General features: G+C 52.0%; 1 protein-coding gene across 7 annotated transcripts in view; it reads left to right on the top strand.

Moving 5' to 3' along the window:
- The first annotated feature begins 3,540 nt into the window (after positions 1–3,540).
- Positions 3,541–15,303, top strand: part of AKNA (AT-hook transcription factor) — a 62,931-nt gene continuing 51,168 nt past the window's right edge. The window contains exons 1-2 of one of the 7 annotated variants that reach the window (XM_054520510.2): positions 3,584–3,600; positions 5,202–5,309. The gene's annotated coding sequence lies outside the window, so the exon portion shown is untranslated. Of the gene's footprint in view, positions 3,601–4,024; positions 5,310–7,626; positions 7,686–11,987; positions 14,182–15,303 lie in introns of those variants that run through there. The other 6 variants (XM_024252070.3, XM_054520509.2, XM_024252071.3 and 3 more) reach the window with 6 other exon arrangements.

Raw genomic sequence — 15,303 nt, 5'->3', positions numbered from 1 at the left:
TTAGAGGCCAGCGTGCTGTGTGGTCTACCTGTGAGGCTGGGGAGGGGTGGGCAGGACAGGTGGGGCAGTCAGGGCACCACAGACCACCACCCTGACTGCCCCCATGGCTCCATTTGGGATACACGGTGGGGCGTGCAGGGGTGCTTGAGCCACACTCACATCTTGGAGCCTCTTAATTGAAGGCTTGAGGGCAAAACTTGAGTATTTACAGATAGTATTTTTAGATTAAAACCCACAAGTATATTATGAGGCAGAATGCACAATGTGCATGAATGTTTTAAATCTCAGATGCGGCCCATTCCTTTCCCAAAGCTGCCTGAGAGATAAGGATTTGTAAGCAAGCAATCATCAAGAAGTGCCCTCAGGGGAGACCAGCAAGGAAGTGGGGAAGCAGGACAGGGAAGGGGAGGAACCCAAGCGAGGGTGAGATTTCAGGCAAAGTCTGCAGACGGCAGCTTCAGCCTGATCCCAGGAGGATCCCAGGACGTACACTACGCCTGGAGTTGTCTCCACTCAAGGCTAGAGGGCCGGACTTTCATGCCTGTCAGTCTTTAGACAAAGCCTACAGGGAGAGGCCATAAATTCCCAATCACTTCTTGCTCTCTACCTATGTGGGTCAAGCTGTGCCAGTAGCCTAGGGCAGCGGGTGTCAGAGCAAAACATATGGGATGGGCTCGGAGGAAAAGGTTGCAAACGTGGTCTACTCTACGGCCTCAGTCCCGGCCCCAGTGGTCGTTCCTTCTGTCCTCAATATTTGTCTGGAAGGTGGAAGAGTTTGAGAAATCCTGCTTTGTCCAGTCCTATGTCCAGAGTTCTGCCAGAGGTGGGTTACGGACAGTTAGTTCCATTGCTCTTATCCCAGATCCTGTTCTTGGCTGTCCTTGTTCTCTTTCCAGCCTGGGCAGACCACCTGAGACCTGAGCCGTGGATTCCCCTGAGGCAGCTGGTGTTTCAGAAGGCACCCCTGCCATCCCCTGACAGGGTGCTGTGGACCCTCTGCAGAGAATGACCCCCCACCTAGCAGCAGGAGGGCTTTGTTAGGCCTCAGATCTCCTGGCATTCAACTCCAAAGCTTGTGTGGTCATCGGCAAGTAATTTTACCTCTCTGAGCCTCAAGTTCCCCATCTGTAAAATGGGTTTGGTAGGCTAAATAATGGCCCCCAAAGATACCCAGATTCAAATCCCTGGAACTTTGGAATGTTACTTTATATGGCAAATGGGACTTTGCGGACATGATTAAGTTGAAGTCTTGACATGGGGTGGGCCCAGTATAATCACCAGGCTCTTATAAATGGGAAGCAGAGAAAGATGTAACAAGAGGACAAGGTGTGATGATGGAAACAGGTTGCTGCAGTGATGTGCTTTGACGATGAAGGAAGGGACCACGAGCTGAGGAATGTAGACAGCCAATAGAAGCAGAGAAAGGCAAGGCAGTGGGTTCTCCTCTCAAGAGCCTCCAGAAGAAAGCTGCCCTACTGTCACCTGGACCTGAAGCCCAGAGAGACTCATTTCAGACTCCTGCCCTCTGTAAGAGAAGGTATTTGTGCCGTTTTAATTTGTTACAGTAGCCATAGGAAACTAACAATGGGGCTGCCACCCCCAGCAGCTGCTAGTCACAGCCCCATGTCTGTACTTGGAAGGAGTAGGACAAGAATGAGTTTCTGGACTTGTTGCTTCTGGAATTCCTGGGCCTGACTGAGGCTGCAGCCCATTGAGTGTGTGGGTTCCCCTCCCAGTAGAACTTTTAACCTAAAAACATTCCTTTGCAAGTGGTTTTAGAAAGGTCCAGTTAGTTGTCCAAAGTCACACAGCTAAGGAGGACAAGTTTGGACCCACAGCTGCCTTAAGCCTGGGTCTGCTGTTTCCTGCACCTGTCCTGGTGTCTTTTGAAGGGCCCAGTGTGGTGGGCTAAGGCAGCTTCAAGTACTGGGAGAGCGGGGGGAGGGCTGTCAGAGGTCCATCCTGGCCACATGTACCTGTGACCCTGACATCTTTACTCATGATGCCAAAGTGGGGGGTGGGGGGAATGACTGGAGTCTCAGGGTCTGCTTCTCCCTTGCTGGAGAATGCTGGGCAGGCTACACAATGCACCAAGCCTCAGTTTCCCCATTTTGTTCAAGAATCAGGACCACCATGCTGCTCAAACCCAGGAAAACACTTCCATGACCTGTGTGGAAAAACACCTTGGGCCCTTCCTACACTGACATTCCAGGGCCAGAGCCCAGAAGAATAAGCTAAAATGTTTGCCCCTTTCACAGAGCAGGCCCTTAATGAGTAGAAGCTGCTGCTAAACTTACTACTAAATATGTGTCTAGGGAGTAGCAGGCAACCTGGGGAACTGGCAAGTGCTTTCCACCAGGAGGAAAAACTCCAAAGCATTCAACTTTGGATGCAGCTGGATGAGGGACTTCTTGCATCAGGATTTATTAACCCTCTTGTGTTAATAGGGTCGGTCAAGGTGCTCTTTAAATTAGTACCACTGATTTATTTCTTACGGGCCTGCCATTATGTTTATTTATTTACTCTCAACAACTGCATAAGATGTGGGTATGAATCCCATTTGCCTGAGGCTCACTGGCAGCAAGTGGCAGAGCTGGGGCAAAGAGCCCAGGTGAGTTGGACACCGTGCATCCTTCAAGGTGTGTGTGTGGTGGACAAGGTATGATGTCTGTGCTGCACTCACAGCGGGACCTTGGAAAAGTTCTTGTCCGTCTTCGGGCTGGGTTTCCATGCTTGCCTGATGGGGGGTTGGACAAGAATATACTTGGGGGGGTGATAATACCTACCTACCTCATAGGAGACGACTGAACAGCAGAAGAGCTTCCAACAGGTCTGACCCATAATTAGTGATGAAGAAAAGTTTATTATTACTGTTACTAAGCAGGCCATTTCAGCCATGGAAGTTTGTGATTTCCTCCTCACTGTGGCTCTGTGCGATCTTTTTTTTTCTTTCTTTCTTTTTTTTGATGGAGCCTTGCTCTGTCGCCCAGGCTGGAGTGCAGTGACGCAATCTTGGCTCACTGCAACCTCCGCCTCCCAAGTTCAAGCGATTCTCGTGCCTCAGCCTCCCAAGTAGCTGGGATTACAGATATGCGCCACCACGCCCAGCTAATTTTTGTATTTTTAGTAGAGACTGGTGGGGGTGGGGGGGGCGGTCACCAAGTTGGCCAGGCTAGTCTCGAACTCCTGACCTCAGGTGATCGATCTGCCCGGCCTCCCAAAGTGCTGGGATTACAGGCGTGAGCCACTCTGTGCGATCTTGCATAAATGCCTTACCCTCCGCAGACCGGGCCTCGATCTCCGGGTCTGCGGTGGGGCTGATTGCAGTAGGGACAGGCAGCCTCCCAGGTCTGAGATTTTCATACTGCAGCAGGGTTTGCGCTCCCTCTGTCCGAGTCCCTGGGGGCGGGCCGTGGCGGCGGCCTTTCGGTGATTGGTGCGCTCCCCGAGGCCCCGCCCCCCCGGGCCGCCCCCCCCGCTGTCGCGGGCGGGCCTCAAGGATTATGCAAAGGAGCCATCGCCCCGCCCCGCGCCCGGATTGGAGGCCTTTGTTTGCCGCTCAACTCCAGGAAACCACAAGCGCTCGGCGGCCGCCAGCAGGTGAGACGCGGGGAGGGGCTCGCGGGGCGTCCGGGGTGGTCCCTGCCCCTCGCTGGGACTCAGTTTCTCCGTCGGGAGAATGGGGAGGGAGAGTGGACAGCGCCGGTGGGCTCCGTTCCACTGGGACGGCGCTGCTTTCGGTCTTTTCCACGTGGAAACCCCAAGCGCACGGGGAAGGAGACGCATCACCGCCCCGGGAATGGGAGGGAGCCCTGGACGGGAGATATGGGCCCCAGTCCAAACCCTGCCGGCCGCGGGGTTCCACAGTCTCCACCCTCCGGCCTCAGTCTCCACCTCTGCACAGTGGGGGCGTTGGCTTTTTCTCTTTCCAGCTGGGGCTGGTGGCAGGGAGGGGAGGGGTCCCGGGGGAGCTCGGAGGTGGGCCTTGGCGGGGCCTCGGGCTGTGTTTGGGCTGGAGGCGTGGCCCGGGTTGCTGTGGTTATTGGAGAGGTGAGGCTTTCCGTCTGGGATTTGTGTGAGATTCGTTCACCCAGCAACAATCCGCGCAGCCTGGCGGCCCTCGGAGCCGCGCGCCCTTCCCGGACGCCTAACGCAAGTTTCTTTTCCTCTTTTTGTCAGTGGGGGAAGGTAGAGCAAGGGCCAGTGTCGGGTAGGCAGCCCTGACAATGGTAGGAACTGAACGGGCAGCAAAAATAAGTCCAGTTCCCTCTTGGTACACCTGCGGAGGAGAATGAGGTCCAGAGAGGGGGCGCGACTGGCCCAAGGGTGCACAGCAGGGAGGCGCAGAGCTGGGCCCTCCCCAGTGTGATGGGGCTGGCACAGGCAGAATCAGAGTCTGCTTGCTCCGTGACCTTAGACGACACTTCCAAAGCTCCTTTCCCGGGCTTTTGTTGAAAGAAATGACGGATTGGAGTCCATCATTACCTATGTTTAAAGACCTACTTCTGAGATAGTCGGAAGGGAAAATTGCTGATAACAAACCTGGGCTATGTTGGAGCAGAGAGAAGCTGAGATAGGCTGCAGTGAAAAGAGACATTGTTCCTGTCCTCTAGAACAGAAGGAGAAGAAATGGGCTGGAACTGAAGCATGAAAGACTAAAGTTAGATACATACAGGGACTTCCCAAACGACTTTTCCAAGCGCCTCCTCTGGAATTGGTGGGTTTTATTTGGGGACTCTTTTGTTAATAAAACAATGGCTGCCCATCTGTTAGAGGGGGCCTAAGTCTGGTTTACTTACTAACAGGGGAGTGGAACCTATGGTGTTTTGGGACTCGGGGTTTATTCCTAGGGGCAGTCGTCTCACAGTTCTTCTGTAGGAGGGAGACGATGCCCACGTGGGGCCTTTGCCTCCTAAAGTCCAGCCGGTTTGCATTTAAAACGTGATTGGGGCTGTTTCTTGCAAGGGGATTTCATCAGCTCCCACCGTCCTGCAGACTCTGCCAGAGGCGCTAGGATAGGGGTTTCCAGAGAGACCGGGAATGGTCCCAGCTACAGGGCCGTCATGCTGAGAGGGTGTTTTGGAAATTGGTGCACAACATGGACACTTCAGTTTCCCCCCGTGGGGGCGTGGAGAAGGAAGAGTATTTTTAAAGCATTCACATCCCCAGTCGAATTCCTGGTCCTTTTTATGTTTCCTCAGTCCTGGAAGGTGGGAATGATCTGGAGACCAGGAGTAAGAAGACCTGGGTTTAGATCCCCAGCGTGGATTCAGTTCTGAGTGCCTCAGTTTTCCCTTCCACAAAATGAGGTTGGTAATGCCCACTTTACCACCATTTTTTTCTTTTCTTTTTTTTTTGAGATGGAGTCTAGCTCTGTCTCCAGGCTGGAGTGCAGTGGCGCGATCTCGGCTCACGGGAACATCTGCTGCCCGGGTTCAAGCGATTCTCCTGCCTCAGCCTCCTGAGTAGCTGGGATCACAGGCGTGTGCCACTACACCTGGCTAATTTTTGTATTTTTAGTAGAGACGGGGTTTCACCATGTTGGCCGGGATGGTCTCGATTTCCTGACCTCGTGATCCTCCCGCCTCGGCCTCCCGAAGTGCTGGGATTACAGGCGTGAGCCACCGCGCCCATCTACTTTACCACCATTTTAAGGCTTGAGTGAGGTGGCATCATAAAAAACTTTTGCTCAGTCCACATTCTAAATAAATGAGGAAACTGAGGCTCAAAGAAAGGAATAATGACAACAATAATACCATTGGTATTATTAGCTAATATCATAGCTAATATTTATTGAGTGCTATATTCTAGCCACTATGCCAGGGGTTTTTACTACAAGAAGTGAGGTTTGGGAGGGCAGGAGCTCTTATCTGTTTTGTCACCATTGTTATTCCCTAGTGCCTACCTAGTACAGAGCCCTACATAGAGTAGGTGCTCAAAACATTGTTGTTGATCATCTAGATTATATCAGTTACGTGATGTTGTCGAAGTGGGTGTTATTGTTGTCCCTCTTGTACAGATAGAAAGCCTGAGGTTCAGAGAGGTTAAGCCACTTGACGAGAGTCACACAGCTTCTCACTGGTGTTAGCGCATCCTTACTTTGGGGCGTGCAGGGTGTGCTGGTGTCAGCTCAGGAGAGTGGATTGTGCCCATCTGTTCCCAGTGCTGCATTGAGTGATATCAATAGCTTGAAACTGGCATGGCCAATTTCAGTAAGGGTATTTAACACCATCAAAATTAGTAACCACCACAAATCAGGGCTTTTTCTTACTTTTTTTTTTTTTTAAGAGAGCTGCAGGTGAAGGGTGTTGGGGGATGGAAGGACAGCCTTGCTTCTTCTTGGCAGCCTGGAGTTGGAGGCTTTTTGGCAGAGCCCAGTGGAGCCGGGCCAGAAGGCCTGCCCCCCACTGCAGCTCCCCTAAAGTATGGGATTTGGGAAGAAAACCTTTATGAGATGGCTTTTGTAGTGTACGGTGTGAGTTATGCAGTGCAGCAGCCCCTGACTTGGGAACAGGTTGGTATGAGCCTGAATTCCAGGCCAAAATGTCTGGCCTTTAACCTGAAAGTGACAAGAGCCACGGATGGTCGTTAAGCAGCGGAAAAACCTGACAGGATGGTGCCCTAAGAAGATTTGTCATTGTGCCAAGGGATTGGGGGGTAAGTCAGGGTGGGTGATAGGGAAGAGGCGCTGCAGTTGGCCAGGGGAGCCAGGAGGAGGCTAACAGAAGCTCCTCATTTTCTGAGTGTGTCCTGCGTACAAACACATTATCTTGTTACTTTACACGTGCATGCCTGAGGGAAGGAGAAGCCTCTGTCTGTAGATGAGGGTATCAGAGAAGTTCTGAAACAAAACAGCAAAGGGCTGATCTACCAGAGTTGACCCAGGCTTCCTGCCCCCAAAGTCTCACATTCTCACTCCTCCGTCCCTCCTGCACCCCAGCTTGCTGTTCCATCTTGGCTCTGGGCTTCCTTGCCAAATGTCAGGCGAACTCAAGCTCCATTGCCAAGTGAGACCTTCTGCGCCCAGTGCCACTCCCACAGCAGCCCCTAGGTCCTTGCCAGCATTCTCCCCCCAGCCCCCCCACTGCCAGCTCAGCTTTTTCTAGGGAAGGAGCCTGGGATCAGGGCCAGAGTGGGATGTCCAGCTGTCAGTCTCCTCGGGGTCTTGGGACCACAGCCAAGGACCAGGACTGAGGAGGGGAGGTCTCAGGGTCTAAGAGGCACACTCAGTCCCCAACTAAGGATTCATCTGGAGGATAATGCTTTATTTGTGGGTACAGACCCAACTGTGCCTTAATGTGCTGTGTGACTTTGGGCAAATTGTGTAACGTCCCTGAGCCTTTCTTCATCTGTTAAATGCCTAATTATTTATGAGGATCCAATCCAGCAACACATGCCATGCCTCCAAATGCAAAAAGTGGCTGAGGCTGGGTGCTGATTGCATCCCTTCCTTTTAGTGATTTTCATGTGTTCCCACATGTTGCATAATGGCTGTATTGCAGCAAACAACATACTGTATTAGAGTTTAAACAGAGGAGGAGAAGGTGTGGGGGTTACAGAATGTTATAGGATGTCAGAGCTGTAAAGGGCCTCAAAGAGCCCAGTGATACATTTCACCTTTCACAGGAGGGGAAACTGAAGACGGAGGTGCCCAAGGTCAGAAGGAAGCACCACACAGATGTGAGGTGGTATTCGTTTGTTTTGTTTTTAAGAATAGTACATGTTCATTTCATTCTTATTTTTAAAGCAACTGTTACTTTTGAAAAATACCCAAAAGGAAAAATGGTAAACTTGCCTATCAAAAAAACTTGCCTATAATTCTACTACCTAGTGATAATTATTGTAAACTTTTTTTTTTAATTGAGACAGTTTCACTGTCATCGCCTAGGCTGGAGTGCGGTGGCACGATCTTGGCTGACTGCAACCTCTGCCTCCCAGGTTCAGGCGATTCTCCTGCCTCAAGTCTCCCAAGTAGCTGGGATTACAGGTGCACGTCACCACACCCAGCTAATTTTTGTATTTTTAGTAGAGACGGGGTTTCGCCATGTTGGCCAGGCTGGTCTCGAACTCCTGACCTCAGGTGATCCTCCCGCCTCAGCCTCCCAAAATGCTGGGATTACAGGTGTGAGCCACGGCGCATGGCCTGTTGTAAACATTTTAAAGCATGTCCTTCTCTTTCTTTTGCTTTCTCTCCCTTTCTTTTTTCCTATCCTGTTTCCTTCCTTTCCTCCTCCTCCTCTTCCTCCATATTTTACTTTTTTTTTTTTTTTTTTAAATGGACTCAAACTAGATATACATTATTTTATAACTGGCTGGTCCACTTAACAAAATTTTTACATTATTTTATATTCTTCAATAGCATGACTGCTAACCGGTGCTAATATTATTCCTTTGAGTGGAACTATCACAATGTCTTTCAATGATCACCTGTTACTGGACATTGCGATTGTTTCCAACCATTTTACCTATTGCAAGTTTCAGTTGCAAAGTGATTAAGATTACACTGTTCGGGGCCGGGCGCGGTGCCTCACGCCTGTAATCCCAGCACTTTGGGAAGCTGAGGCGGGCGGATCATGAGGTCAGGAGATGGAGACCATCCTGGCTAACACGGTGAAACCCAGTCTCTACTAAAAATACAAAAAAAAAAAAAAAAAAAAAATTAGCTGGGCATGGTGGCGGGTGCCTGTAATCGCAGCTACTCGGGAGGCTGAGGTAGGAGAATGGTGTGAACCCGGGAGGCAGAGTTTGCAGTGAGCCGAGATCGCACCACTGCCCTCCAGCCTAGGCAACGGAGCGAGACTCCATCTCAAAAAAAAAAAAAAAAAAAAAGATTATAGTGTCCAGATTCAAACAGCTTGGTTCAAACCAGCTTCCTCACCTATAAAATAAAATGGGCATCATAATTTTTCCCTCCTTGGATTAGTATGAGGATTAAATGATGAGATCTGAATCCATGGAAAGGCTTTTATAAGATATTTGACGCATAATAGGTGTTCAGTATAGTTTTGCTGTCAGCAGACCCTTCCTGGTACATGCATGGTTTTTTTGTTTGACTCTTTGAAAAGAGCATGAATTTGAATTTATGTGTTTTCCTCAATATGGCCACACCCTCCTCATAACCCATATCTCAGTTGGCTGAGAAGGGCCTGTTTGCTCTGCTCCCTAACTACTCAGAGTGGGGACGGAGTTTCTAGCTGGGTCAGTGAGCCCCGGAACTGGTTTAAGGGTCACAGGGAAATGTCAGCACCTCCCTCCACTTGGGAAAACTGCCTCTCCCTTTTTGTGTCCAGGACTCATCGCTAGACCTGGGGTTGATATTGTGGAAGCTGCGGATGAGGAAATTAAACTCAGTCCTGCAGGGAGCAGGTCGTAGGGCGTTTCACGGAAAAGGCAAGGCCATTTATTTGTGAACAGTCACTCTGTGCCAGCTGGGCACTGGGGCCAAGAACTTTAGGCACATAGTCTCATCGGTCATCCCAAGAACCCTGTAAAATAATTATTGGTCCATGTTACAGATGTGGAATCTGGGATTCAGAGAGGTTAAGCAGCTTGCCCAAGGCCACACAGCTTCCAAGGGAGAACATGGAGCTCTCTGTTTGCCCACAAAGCCCATGTGCCTTAACACCTGTGCCCTGCAGCCTCCTGTCAGCATGGCATTTCTGCCTGGGTGGGCAAATGGAATAAAGAATCCAGGAGGATTAGCATTAGAAGATAATCTCTGATAACCTCAGAGACAATCTCATTAAGCTCCAGGTTCCAAGCTCAGAGAAAGGAAGGTGCTTGTTCCTGGTCACTCAGGCTAGAACTTGGGTCTCTACTTCCCTGGCCAGGCTTCATCATTTCTTCTTGGTTCACTCTGGAAATCCTCACCTGCCTCCTCTTTCCCTCAGACTCCCTGTGGATTTTTTTTTTTTTTTTTTTTTTTTGACAAGCGTCTTACTCTGTTGCCCAGGCTGGAGCGCAGTGACATGATCTCGGTTCACTGCAACCTCCGCCTCCCAGGTTCAAGTGATTCTTGTGCCTCAGGCTCGTGGGAAGGGCTGGCAGGGTTCTGCAGACACAGCCATGCACACGCCTATTGCTGGTAAAAGGGTGAAAGTCATCAAGCCCTGGCAGTAGGAGTCAGAGGTTTTTTTTTTATTGTTTTTGTTTTTTGTTTTTTTTTTTGAGACGGAGTCTTGCTGTGTCACCCAGGCTGGAGTGCAATGGTGCAATCTCGACTCACTGCAACCTCCGCCTCCCAGGTTCAAGTGATTCTCCTGCCTCAGCCTCCCAAGTAGCTGGGATTATAGGCACCTGCCACCACGCCTGGCTAATTTTTGTATTTTTAGTAGAGATAGGGTTTCACCATGTTGCCCAGGCTGGTCTCGAACTCCTGACCTCAGGTGATCCGCCCACCTCAGCCTCCCAAAGTGCTGGGATTACAGGCGTGAGCCACCGCGCCCGGCCAGGAGTCAGAGGTTTTTGTTATTGTTTCTTTTCTGGGTGACCAGGAACGAATCTCTTCTCTTCTCTGGGCCTCAGTGTCCTCACCTATACAATGGAATAATACTCGTGTTCTCCCCACTTTGACGTTCTGTTCTTGAGCATCTAGTGCTATAAAGGAGAAAAAAGCATTTTGGGAAACCAAAAGGCTCTGTGTGGAACCAGGGCCTCACTATAAAATTGAAACCTTGGCTTTGTGAGTTGCAATTAGTTGGTAATAAGCTCCACTCTCGATTTTATTGTGCACAGGTATTAATTATCTCTGCGGGCTGCAATGCTGTGAGCACCAAGCTTGGTTATTAGAAGCCAGGTCTTTGTGTGTTTGAAACTCTACTGCAGCTCATCAGCTTTGTGACCTTGGGCAAGCTGCTTGGGCTCTAGGGGCCTCTGTTTACCCAACTGTGAAATGGGGTTGTCACATCAGCCTCATTGGGTTGTTATGAGGGCTATGAGTCAGGCTTGGGCAAGTAGCTAGGTTGAGTGGATCATCCAGGATATATTTATTGTATTTCTATTGTATATCGGGGCCTGTGTGCTGGGTCCTGGGGATATGATGATGAGAGCCTCACAGAGCTCCCAACTGAGTCAAGAGACAGATGTTAATCAAATAATCATATATGAAATATAGTTCCAAATGGGGAGTCCCCAAGGAGGGCAAGCTGGAACTGACATCTGGAGGTTGCCTAGAAGTTAACAGGGAAAAGAAGTGGGACTGGGTGAGGGGAGGAGCAGGGCACATCTGTCCCAGGAAGAGCAAGGAGGCCTGTGTGGCAGGAGCACGCTGAGCAAGGGCAGAGAGGGTGGCGGGAGAAGAGGCTGCAGCAGCGGCCAGCCTATGGAGTTTCATCTTCTTTCTCAGAGCCATGGTAGCTAGCTGTGCGTCTGAAGCATGGAAGGGTCTTGTTTGGAACTTCTATCTTGGAAGATTGCATCGGTGCAGGGTGGGGAACAGATTAGTGGACCCTAGAGCTTTCCAGGCAAGGCCGATCCAGTGACCCACGTGGGGATGCAGAAACAGGGACAGATTCTGGTGAAATTTAGGTAAATGAAATCACTGGGAGTTGATGATGGATCGGTTACGGGATATAAGGGAAAGGGAAGTGTACAGGGTCACAGTTGATTCTCAGTATGTACCTGGGTGAAAGATGGGCCAAACTAAGGAGGGGTGGGTTTGGAGGGTGCCAACACTAGGAGCTCAGTCTTAGACATGCTGCTTTGGTTTGGTAGAATTTGGCCTGTGGGTGGGGACAGAGATCTAAGAGGGGGCGGTGCATGAGCAAAGGCAGGGAGGAGGGTTGGTCGTGCTTGGGGGTGCAAGGAAATGGAACAGACTGCGCTGCAGGCGGTTCTCCTTGGTGTTAGGTGGCTGCCCCTAAGATGGGTTTGGGATTATCCAGGGGCCACAGGCTATGCCCAGCAACGGCAGCCACCTGGCGTTGATAGCAGTGCTGCCTGGGTTAATGACCAGGGAGGGAGGGTGAGTGAGTGACAGGGTGTCAGGGGAGCCCGCCCCTTGCACAATGGCACACGTGGCCTCCAGAGCTGGTAGGGAGGGGCCTCATTAGGGTTTGGCTCTGCTCCATGTGGGGCTGGGGGCTACAAGGAGAGCCCTGCCACCCAGATGCTGGGTAAAAGGCAGGGAAGGGGATAGAGGGGTGCGCGATTACCAGGATGAGGGCTCCTGGTTCTATCCCTGGCTACGCCAGATATTCACAAGCTGACCTTGGGAACGTCCACTCATTAATTAATTCATTCATTCATTCACGGAACGCATTCATCAGCCATAAACAGTGTGCCAGGCTTCAGGAAAGGTATTAAGATCTAGCCTTTAGAGGAGACCAGAGACTTATACCTAAGTAGCAGCAATAGTTGTAGTAGCAATAATAAAATAGCTCAATACATGACTGTGTTCTGGCTCCCCTGCTCTACCCTTGGTAGGCATCACCTCATTGAATCTATATAGCAACCCCTGTGGGGTGGCTACTCTTCTTATCCCTGTTTTACAGATGAAGAAACTGAGGCTTAGAGAGGTGAGGCTTCAAAGGTCAGAGCCAGCAGGAGATGGGGCTGGGATTTGAACCCAGGTCCGCAGTGACTGAGATTTTTTTTCTCTCCTACATGGGTGGTTCCCATATCTGGCTGCTTATCAGAATTACCTGGAGGGCTTTTTGGACAATACAGAGGCCTGGTTTTTTTCCTCTTTCTTTTTGTTTCCTGACTCAGAGTCTCTGGGTCCTGGGTGGGGCCAGTGTTGGGAGCCTCTTGTGCTCCTGTACCCCCTCTTCTGTGAAGCTCCTGCCTCTCCCGCTTGACTCGCTCTGCCCCGGGTACACAGGCCTTGCTGTTCTCAGGGAAAGGCCGCTGGCTCCCCCACCTTGGCCTTTCCACTTGCCCTTCCAGAACACTCTGCCCCAGCCCTTCTTGTGGCTTGCTCTTGCCCCCCTCTTCCTTCCAGGGCCTTATTTGAATGTCACCTCCTCATAGAGACCTTCCGGACCATCCCATAACCCTTCTCCTCCAACCCATTACTCTTGGCCCCATGGGTTCTCTACCAGGGCCAGTCACCTGGGACACTTAAAATCTCTGATGCCCAGAGACTGACGCTGTTGGCCTGGGGTGAGCCCCAGGCTTCAGTGCCACCTGGCCTGGGACACGGATCGTCACCCAGTCTCATTGTTCACCGCTCTCCTTGAAATTATACATGTGCTTGCTTATTGCCCATGTCTCTGCTAGAGTGGAGAGCAGGGGACTGGCCTGTCTTGGGCCCTGCCATATTCCCAGGTGCTTTAAAAGCACCTGCCACACACCTTTAAAAGCACCTGCCACACAGTAGGAGCTCAGTGAGTACCTATGAATGAAGGAGTGGGATGGTGGGGCTTGAGAAAAGACAGCTTGACTGATCATCAGGATCGATCTGTTCCCAACATCTGGTGAACCCTTGGGTTCTTACAACAGGGAAAGTTTACCTGATCTGCCAGGTTCACACCTCCATGCTGCCCCGAACATCTCACTCTGGCTGCGGGATCACCTTGGGGTGAGGACAGTGGGTTGAGATTGCAGGAATCACCACCGTCTCCCTGAGATTCAGGTTGCACATTGGCACAGTCAGAGCTGGAAGGGCAGGAGTGGTGTTGAGTCTGAGCTCTCACCGTGCAGATGGGCCCTGAGACCTAGTGAGGGAAGGAGCCTCGGCTAAGGTCAGGCCGTGGTTGAAGAGGGCCTAGAGGGTAGGAGCTACAGCATGCTGTGTGACCTTGGCCAAGCCTCTGACCTTCTCTGTGCTTTAGTCTCCCCATCTGTACCTACAGGGCCTGGGCTGAGATGATCCCAAGCCCAGGATGTCAGGAGTTTTTTCCCTGAGTCCTTTCCTGGGCAGCGCTGACTGCGGAGGGCTTGCAAGGGGTTAAGCTCCTCCAGCTCTTGCTCTGCACGCAGACAAACCCCCTCCTTCTGACAAACACTTGTAGGAAATCAGGCTGGGCGCTTCCTGCCGAGGCGAGGCGGCCTCAGCTGCGGCAGGGGCGGGGAGAGGTGGGGAGCGATGCTGGTCTGTGAGCAGCAGCTTGGGCTGGCAGAACGGCCTGGAGGCGGGCCAGGGCGCAATGGAGACAGGGGGCTCCCTGGGTTTGGAACAAAGACTTCACAGGCAGGTCCCCTGAAACTGGGTCGGCAGGACGGTGGTGGAGCCCGAGAGAGGTAAGGGATCGGAACGGAGGAGGGCCCGGGAGGCCGCCTTCCTTCTGGACGGGCCAGTCACAGACTCTCCGGGACAGTCCAGGCAGCCGGACCAGCCCAGCCAGGAAGTTGCAGCTGCTGGAGCTGCATCGCTTTTCTCTTGGCTCAGGGCAGCCCGGCCTCCAGGGCAAGGGTGGATTTAAGGAGGATTTCGTCAAGCCTCAGGATGCTAGATTCCAGTCCCAGCTCTGATTCTGATCTCTTGTGAACTTGGATAGGCGGGTCCATCTCTCTGCCTGGGGTGTCGTCGTCTGCACCTGGAGAGTTAGTGTCCTTGGTTGCTAAGGGGTCTCAGAGACGATGCAGGGATGGGGAGCAGGCCAGGAGGCAGCAACGGTGCCAGGGGGTGGTCCCCATCGAAGGAATGGCCCCTTATGCCAGCTGCGTTAGGGCAAGGAGAGGAGCCAAGGACAGTCCGAGGACCAGCAGACCCAGCTCAGCTCTTGAGGATGGCAAGACCAGAGCTGGCAACAGCCAGGGCACCGTTTCTCTTTCTCCTCAGCCTCTGCTGCTGGAGCTGGCTGGGGGCAGGGAGGACGCAGAGGGGGAGTGGCTGGTGCTTCCTTGTGGGACTAGAGTCCACACAGCTGTTGGGAACCCCTTGAGAACAGCAAGTCAGTGCCCTGCCAGCCGGTGGGTGGGGGGGATGGTTGAGCCTTTTTAGAAGGTCTGGTTACTGATTTGGGGGGTGGTCTTCCTTTCCCATCTCCCTGACACATCTGACAGCCTTGGTTTCAGAGTTGCGGCACCCCAGCTTTTAATCCTCTGTCTACACTTCCTGGCTGTGAGGTCTTGTGAGAGCAGGCCATGTCTCTGTGCCTCAGTTTCCTCATCTGGGAGGTGTCAGGGTGTGGGTGGGGGTAGAAGCAGGGGGGCACCCTGGACAGCCCTGGCTGGATGGGAAGGGGCTGCAGAGGGCACGGGGAGGCAGTACGGGCTGCATGGCTGTGCTGGCAAAGGAGACCCTGGGAGTCTGGGCAGTTCTGAGGGATTGAGCCATAAAGGGAAGGGTCTCTCCCCGGCTGTAGAATGACTGAGCGGGCGGAGAAGCCCTGTGTGGATGGTGGGGAAGAAGAGTCCATC

The sequence above is a fragment of the Pongo abelii genome, chromosome 13, assembly GCF_028885655.2.
Source record: "Pongo abelii isolate AG06213 chromosome 13, NHGRI_mPonAbe1-v2.0_pri, whole genome shotgun sequence".
Taxonomy (NCBI): domain Eukaryota; kingdom Metazoa; phylum Chordata; class Mammalia; order Primates; family Hominidae; genus Pongo; species Pongo abelii.
Note: the sequence above shows the minus strand (reverse complement) of the source record. Positions and strands in the feature narration are given on the sequence as shown.